We start from the raw sequence: 7,334 nt of genomic DNA on the forward strand, positions 1-7,334 counted from the left end.
GTTGGTGATAAGAGTAAAATGTTTCTCAAGTCTCTATCTATCTACTACAGACAGTAGTCCCCCCTTACCCAAAGTTTCACTTTCCAAAGTTTGTTACCTATAGTCAACTATGGTCTAAAAAATATTTAATGGAAAATTCCAGAAATAAATAATTCATAAGTTTTATATTCCACACTGTTCTGAGTAGCTTGATGAAATCTAGTGCCACCCCACTCCATTCTGCCCGGGATGTGAATCATACCTTTGTCCAGTGTATCCACTCGCATATGCTACCCACCAATTAGTCACTTAGCAGCTGTCTGTTATCAGTTTGTCGCGATATCGCAGTGCCTGTATTCAAGTAACCCTTTTTTATATAATGATGGCCCCAAAGCATAAGAGTAGTGATGCTGGCAATCAGACATACCAAAGAGAGTTGTAAAGTGCTTCTTTTAAGTGAAAAGATGAAAGTTCTGGAATTGATAAGGAAAGAAAAGAAATTGTATGCTGAGGTTGCTAGGCTCTATGGTAAGAATGAAACTTCTATCAATGAAATTATGAAGAAGGAAAATAATTCATGCTAGTTTTGCCGTTACACCTCAGACTGCAAAAGTTATAGCCACAGTGCATGATAAGTGCTTACTTAAGATGGAGAAGGCATTACATTTGTGGGTAAAAGACATGAACAGAAAATGTGTTCCAACCCACAGCAGTGTGTTGCACCAGAAAGCATTGAACCTGTTTGAAGATTTTAGCAAGGGATTCCCCTGAAACAAGGGACACCAAGCCATTTACTGCCAGTAAGAGATGGTTACACAGATTTAGGAATAGTTTTAGGCTGAAAAATATAAAAATTATTAGAGAGAGAGAGAGAGAAAGAGAGAAAGAGAGAGACCACATTCACATAACTTTTATTACAGTATATTTTTATAATTATTTTATTATTAGTTATTATTGTTAACCTCTCACTGCACCTAATTCATATGTTAAACTTTATCGTAGGTGTGTCTGTATAGGAAAAAACATAGTATATATAGGGTTTGGTACTAGCCACAGTTTTAGGCATCCACTGGGGTCTTGGAATGTATCCCCCACAGATAAGGGGGGGAGCTACTGTACCAAAATGTCTTACTTATTAAATCAAAGTGACTAGGAAATAATAGCCAGATGTTTATTTACTGAGCTACATTTTTAACTTCCTATTTTTTCCTCTAGTTCTGTAATTTCCATTTGGTTCTTTTTTTATGTTGAAATTCTTTATATTTTCATTCGTTTTGTTCATCTTTTCCTCAAATTTCTTTAACATATTTATAATAGTTATATTAAAGTCTATTTTCATTCAACACATGCATCATCTGTGGATCTGATTCTATTGACTTTTTTCTTTTGATTTTGGGTCACATTGTCTTGTTTCTTCTCAAGTCTTCTAATTTTTAATTGATGTCAATCGGACATTGTTTTAAAATACCCATAAAGACTGTAGTACATATTATCTCCCCTCTCCCAGTAGATGCTCCTTTTCTTTTGTTAGGCTTTTAGGAAGAAGAGCCTATCCCTTTGATTCAATCAATGGTGGAGGTGGTCAGGGATGGGTTACATTTTTAATTAGTTTCATTTCATCTCTGGTTTCAAATGTCTTGAGGGAAAGATAGATCAGTGTGTATTAGAAAACTCTCTTTTAGTAGCACGTTGCGATGTAAGTACCACCCTGTCTTTGCCATCTAGCCCAGCCTTCAGTTTCAAACTCTGCCACACACTCAGCAAAAATGCTGCTTCTGTATTTTTTCCTCTTTCATGATGAGCCAATGTGTGATGGCAAAGTCACCTTCTATATTCATCATGGCTGGAAGCTGAAGGCTCAAACTGGCACTAGAGCAAGGTGACAGCTCATACTGCCTGCAGACCCCTACTGCTGCCACTATTTTGCTCCCCTCTCCCCCAAATAAATGCCAAGTATACAGATTATTCCAATAAGGGTTTGATTTACTTCATTGTCTCTATGTTTACCAACCCAAGGACACTGGGGTTACCACTTCAGCAGGATGTGGTTATATATGAACCAGAGATTTTGTATCTTGGGCTGCAGATACTCAGAGTCATTATTCTTGATTCTTAAGGAGCACATTGAGCTCTTTTAAAATGGTATGATAGATTGGATCATTGTCCCCAATGCTTCATGAATTTCTTGTATTGGAATTCTAAATACAGGTCCTTATCATATGACTTTTTCATTTCTTCCATTAGAGGAGGCAGAGAACATCTCTCATCTCAAGTAGTGACTTGCTTGGCTTTATAACTTGTTTTCGTCAATGAGATATGGGCCAACGTGACAAGTATGCCAGTTCCAGGCCAAGAAAACCCCAAGAGGCATGTTACATTTCTACTTACTCTCTTGGTAAGCAGACCCTTGGTAATCTAGGGACCCTCCATGAACAGAACACATCCCAGGTAGGTAGGGGGCTTTGGTCCAAGGACAATGAGGAAATATATGGAGTAGGCTTGAACCTAACCAGCTGCCTGGAGTCAAGCCTAACTGATTCCAGTCAAACCTAGCAGAGCCACATCCAACCTACAGAACTGTGAGAGAGGAAATAAATGTTTGTTGCTAAAAGTCCCTGAAAGTTTAAAGTTGATTGATATGCAGCAAAAACTGTTTCAAGCCAATAGTTAGTATTAAACATTTCTTTCAAAGTTCATGCTAATTTGGCTCTATACAATTTTCTAATTTGTCTTAGGTTTCTTCATTTGATTGATCAGGTAGCTCATCTATTTGCTGATTGAATTGGACATTATTTTCAGATTCCTGTTTGCCTATCTCCACAACCGTTATAATCATTATAATAACAGATTTAAAATAATTGCAATTATCAGCATATTTAGACTTTGTGTATTCAATTCTGAGGCATTTTGATAGGAGTTTGTGCATTCAGAATAAAAGATTTTCAATTGTTTTATATTTTGCCTATTGTTAAAAAAGCCTTTAAAATAATGGTTTTATCTCAGAATAAAAAGGCATTATATATAATTTACTGACATCTATAAGGCATTGTAGAAATCATCTCTTTCTTTAAAAACTAATTTAAGTTTTTTGATTAGTTAATATTTTCATAAGGTAGAAAGTTCAAAATGCAAAATAAGGAATGAAGTGAAAAGATTTCTCCTACTCAGTTTCCCAGGATGCCCTATCCAGAGGCAAGTAATATTACCATTTTTTTTGTATATTTTCCAGTGATATTACCCACACATACAAATATATACATATTTACATGTATCTATTGTTTCCCTAATTTTTTTAAATGAATGCAGTATTAGTATACTATTACAGGGTCTGTATTTTGCTTTTATTTAGTTATTTTCACTTAACAGTGTATGTTAGAGATTGTTCTATAACAACACATAAAGAGCTTTCTCATTCTTTCTAAAAAGCCACATAGCATTCTAATGCGGTGGTTCTCAAAGTGACATGGGGTTTTAAGGTAAAATTATTTTCATAATAACACTAAGATGTTATTTTCCTTTTTCACTTTCTTTTACTAGAGTATAATAGAGCTTTCCAGAGTCACCGTGTCCCGTGTTATTGCAACAGAATGAATGCAGGAGGAGACCTAAATATGCAGCTGTCTTCTATTGAGCCAGACATTAAAGAGATTTGCAAAAATATAAACCATGCCACCTTTCTTATTGATTTTTTTTTTGATTTTGAAAGATAGTTATTTTTAAAAAAATGTTTTTTATATGATCATGTAAAGGGTTTATTGCTATTTTTAAATGAATAAATATTTTAATAATTTCTAAGTTTTAATTTCTAAAATGATAAACATTGACAAATGTAATACATATAAACTAAAGCTATTTGGGGGCCTCAATAATTTTTAAGAGTGTGACATGGTCCTGAGACTAAAAAGTTTGAGAACTTCTGTGGGGACAGAGCTCCGGGGAGCAGTTTCCAGGCTCTCGGCCTCATGTGGAAAGGTGCTGGCTTGGGCAGTAGATGGCCATCAACTGTGGCTAGTTGGCAGTCAGCTGTAGCTGGTTAGCCAATTGGCCACTGATATAACTGTCGCGGCTGGGCTGGTTGGTGAATTAAGGGGAGTCGGTCAGTTGGCAGAAAAGCGGACGGCAGGTTGCACGTTGTGTGAGTCCAACCTCCAGCGAGACTATAGTGGTCTGACTCCCCTATCTATGGCTCCATGGGTGTTCCTTTTTGGCCTAGCCACATCCTGCGTTGTTATGTGGGGACAGGAACAGAGAACCTGCAGGCCGCCCCACACTACACATGGCACAGCGAGCAGGGTCTCCCGCATGACAACTTCTGTTCTATTGCACAGATATACCATAATTTTAACCTGCTCCGTACTAACAGACATTTCAATTCTTTTCAATTTGTTGCTACTATAAGCCATGCTGAAATGAATAATCTACACACTTCATTTCACATTTGTGTGAGTAAATCTGTCTTGTATTCTTAGAAGTGAAATTGCTGAGTCAAATATATCATGCTAAAGTCCCACAATAGTACATATCATCTCATTCCATTCTTATAATAACCTTATGAGGTAAGAATTGTCATGAATTCCTTTTTACATATGAGAACACGGAAGTTTAAAGAAGTTATATAAGTTTCTTAGGGTCACTGGGCTAAGAAGCTGCTAGAGACAGGAGTAAAACCGTTTTATCAGACTCCTGCTTTGAACCACTATTCTGAGATACTGTTTTTCCAAGCTGTATATATACACATTTCTTCAGTTTAATTCACTTATCTGATAACAGGCTCTATTTTTGCCTTGGCCTAAGTTATTTCTTGGCACAGAGTAGTTCTGGTATTAGATGAACTGGGACTCCCAAAGCAAAAGTCAGTACTAGAAAATGACTTAAGTGATAGGAAGAAAAGAGCTTTTATTTTGACTCACAAGAATTTCAAGCATCAAATAATCTGGGAAATGAATTTTAGAACGCGATGCATGCAGTGAAGCTAATTCACATAATTCTCAGAGTAAACTTTATAACAAAACCCATATGTCAAAATAGCATGATGTATAACCACTTTTCTAATTATAAAATGTGTAAACAATAAAGAATGTTTAGATAATAGTGTTAATGCTTTTAGCAAGTATATTATGTATCATACATAATATATTATATACAATGTATCAATCTTATATATACATGTACTATATATGGAGTAAATATTATACATACGTATACTATATATGGTGTAAATATTATTCCTGTATGTTATTTACACACATTGTATTCACATGTTAACGGGAAATTCTACCTGCAGGCAGTGCTAGTTAACTATCTGTTTTCAAAGGGATTGCTTTTTAATTCTTGTTCCCTTATTTCCTTTTTACTTTCTATGTTTAGTATACACATTTCAGTCTTTCTGATCACATTAAAAATTTATATCAGAAGGGTAATTGATTGCCTAGAACAAAGTTTTGTTTTTTTTTCAGGAAGAATTAACTGCTCTTGTAAACACTGTGAACCAAGGGAGGAGTGTAGTTATTTCCTCAAAAAATATGGAAAAGTTTCATGTTCTTCAGAAACAGTATCCAATGGGTTTCAGTTCTGAAAATAGCTCTGGAATACCCATTGTTTCCTAGTCAGATGTAATACTTTATCATATTACTCCATGAGATTATAATTGGACTTTAAATTTCATGAAGGCCAGGCCAAGGGCCTACCAGGTTCACATCTGATGATACAGGTGTGATATAGGTGTGATGATACATCTCTGCAAATGATAACAGAGATGGATGGATAACTGGGGCTTGATGTTGGTGCAGAGTGCATTAGTTGCATATTCTGATGAAAGAATTGGCTCTGAAACTATCCTGGGAGAAGTTTATTTTATTTTATTTTATTGGGGAAGGGGGGATAGGACTTTATTGGGGAACAGTGTGTACTTCCAAGATTTTTTCCAAGTCAAGTTATTGTCCTTTCAATCGTAGTTGTGGAGGGTGCAGCTCAGCTCCAGGTCCAGTTCCTGTTTAGTTGCAGGGGGTGCAGCCCACCATTCCTTGGATGGTTGAACTGGCAACCTTGTGGTTGAGAGCCCATGCCCCAACCAACTGAGTCATCCGGGAAGCAGCTCAGCTCAAGGTGCCGTGTTCAATCTTAGTTGCAGGGGTGTGGGGGTGTGGGGGTGTGGGGGGTGGGGGAGGAGCCCATGATTCCTTGCAGGACTTGAGTTGAACCCGCAACCTTGTGGTTGAGAGCCCATTGGCTTATGTGGGAATCAAACTGGCAGCCTTCGATATTAGGAGCCCGGAGCTCCAACTGCCTGGGCCACCCGGCCAGGGAGAACTTTTATACATTCATTTGTATGTTTAAAACTACTGATTATCTAGTCCGTCCTGAGGATATGAAGACAAAATATTTTTTGTAGTATAGTACATGAATCGATTAAGATTGCTATCTCACTCGTGAGTTTTCCACGTCCTTTGTGGGTACATAGATTTACTGATTTATATGCTAAGCATATATTGTTAACTCTGTGTGTAGTCCGAGGGTTACAAACAGAAGCCAAATCAGAGCTTTGAAAACTTTTTTTTTTAAGTGCACTTGGTGTTAAAAGGATTTAAAAATGACAGGCCGATATTTTCTATAATTAAAGTTTAGCAAATTCACCTTTAAAATTACAAGGAAAACTATTAGAGGACTATTTTACCCCAGATATTTCCCTCCAGAAAACAGAAACTTTGAAAGTCCCTTTATCTTAACTGAATAACTGAATATTATATCTGAATACCACCACTAAAAATGGTATGAAATTATAGAGATCAATAATTCGACAACATTTTTTAGCTTCAAATGATAAAAGACAAGTTTTCTTCCCCTGGCTTTAGTTCTCATTCATATGCAATATCACCTTAACAAATGAAAGATACATGTCAAAATAATCTTGTATACTTCATGTGGTTTATTATACATCAATTAGCATCATTTAGCAGCTTCAATAAAGCTGCTAAACAACCCAGAACAAAACAAAAATAAAAATTCTACATTATATGGGAGAAATAAAGAATTGCTTCATTTAATTAAGAGCGGTTACTTCTGGGGAAGAAAGTATTTCTACAGAGCTTAGTAGTCTAAAAAGACAATGGTGAAGCAAATTTTATATAATTAATACCTATTTTATTTTAGCCTACATTTAGATTACTCTCTCTACTCAATGCAAAAAAAAAAAAATCTTTATTGTTTTACGCTGCAGCTCCACGGCAGAACTATGTGACTGCTTTGAGAGTATCATTTCCAGCTTCTAACTAGGCTTTCAGAAGCCTGGGAAAAGAGCCTTACAAATCACATATACGTTTCCTCGTCCCCCAAACAGCGTATTCGAAGGCTGTTTC

At 36.2% G+C, this 7,334-nt stretch overlaps 1 long non-coding RNA gene across 1 annotated transcript in view; it reads left to right on the plus strand.

Moving 5' to 3' along the window:
* The window catches only part of LOC308503167, a 44,909-nt gene extending 41,140 nt beyond the window's left edge, over positions 1 to 3,769 (plus strand). The window contains exons 3-4 of the long non-coding RNA XR_013994155.1: positions 2,224 to 2,374; positions 3,517 to 3,769. This is a non-coding gene — a long non-coding RNA (uncharacterized lncRNA). The remainder of the gene's footprint in view (positions 1 to 2,223; positions 2,375 to 3,516) is intronic.
* Positions 3,770 to 7,334: the final 3,565 nt, after the last annotated feature.

The sequence above is a fragment of the Rhinolophus hipposideros genome, assembly GCF_964194185.1.
Source record: "Rhinolophus hipposideros genome assembly, chromosome: 10".
Lineage (NCBI taxonomy): Eukaryota > Metazoa > Chordata > Mammalia > Chiroptera > Rhinolophidae > Rhinolophus > Rhinolophus hipposideros.